Source organism: Morone saxatilis, unplaced genomic scaffold, assembly GCF_004916995.1.
Source record: "Morone saxatilis isolate NCDOM2014 unplaced genomic scaffold, NCSU_SB_2.0 Contig9, whole genome shotgun sequence".
NCBI lineage: Eukaryota > Metazoa > Chordata > Actinopteri > Moronidae > Morone > Morone saxatilis.
In genome coordinates this window covers 13,349,824-13,351,474 of record NW_023340268.1, presented here as the reverse complement: position 1 = coordinate 13,351,474, position 1,651 = coordinate 13,349,824, and positions in this window count along the sequence as shown.

The following is a 1,651-nucleotide window of genomic DNA, read 5'->3' as shown; positions in this document are numbered from 1 at the left end:
CGGCCGCAGCACGCCCAGAGTTGCGTGGAGTGCGAGGTCCCGCCCAACGCTGCTTGCAGCTTTAATTATCCATGTATTTCATTATATCATTATTTCATTAATTCATTATTTCATTAATTATGATGGACTCAAACTAGGAGTATTAAATTTTGTACTCTAAAGGGCAAACAAATTGTGTTCTCAACTTTTGGTATTTTCTTATGATGAACAGGAGAGGTTTGACTCTCAACTGTGGTATTCTCTTTAATTCATTAATTATTTGATCAATTATGATGGACTAGGAGTTTTAATAGAATCAATGTTTTTAAAGAATTATTTTGTCCCAAAAACAATGTATTTACTAGTATCGTTATTCATATTAGTAGTGTAGAAGTTGCATTAGCTCACAGCATTTAAATTGACTATGAGAAATTAGCTTGTATAGCGAGTTTAGTGGATAAAATATGGTTTCCAGCTGTAGATCCATATAGTATTTAACCCTAACATTTGGCGTATTCTTCTTTAATTGTATCGTTGTAATGTTTTGGTGATGCAGACAGAAATAAACATAAGTGAACACACACAAGTGAAATATAGAAACACTTTATTCCCAGAAGTTGTAGCAGTGAGTTATCTTCAGACATAGAAAGGCCAATATAAACCAACTTTAGTACAACAGTATGATGTACAACAAGAGCTCACATTCTGTAAACCCACATACAGAAACACGATGATTGTTATCGTCCCACCAAGCTACTGTATCGACACTCGACAGCTCTAGTACACAGACAACAGAACACACTTTTGCTTGAGGGTAGGGCAGCATGGATGCTCGATTTAGGACATCAAATGTAGCAGATGGGTGGAGTTTAATTCCTTTTTTGGTACAAGAGAATATCACCATGTCATGTGACGTGATGATGATGATGATGTGAACAACAAGTAGGGACACAGGAAACACATCACCAAAAAGTACTACAAACAGCTGGAATGGTGGGTGAATCAGAAGAGAGGAAAGATGCCTTGTTGCCCCACACGGCTTCTTACTTCAGAATACACAGGAATAGGTTCAGATACAGCTCTTCTTCATAGATTTGTTTACCTCTGTGCAAGTAGGTGGACTTCAAGTCTGTGTAGTTTTCAACTTTTTTTGGATCAGCGGTTAGATGCGAGAGAAATTCGTGTGGAGCAACAAAATGCATCTGTCTCACTGGCGAATACCACAGTTGAGAGTCAAACCTCTCTTGTTCATCATAAGAAAATACCAAAAGTTGAAAACACAACTCGTTTGCTCTTTAGAGTGCAAAATTCAATACTCAAAATCAGGACCCCCATCGTCAAAATAGTCCTCATCATTTTTCAGAAGTTGGCGTTTTTTAGAGTTGCCATCAAATACACAGCAATTCAGGAAAGTGCGAGAGGGAGGGACACACATATTGCTTCTCCATCATTATGATGACAATTCTGTGCGGTTGTAAACATAAAGAACCAATTCTTTTTAATGGTTGATTATTTAGTGGTTGTATTTCCAGATGTTTTAAGGGAAGAATGCAGATTTTCTTTAAAAGAAGCACAGCTGTAACTAATGTGAACAGAGGGAGTTTGGGTAAACTTCCCAAAAGATGGAAAACACTGATTAGGAGAGATTTGTATTGCTATGGGAAAGGGATCG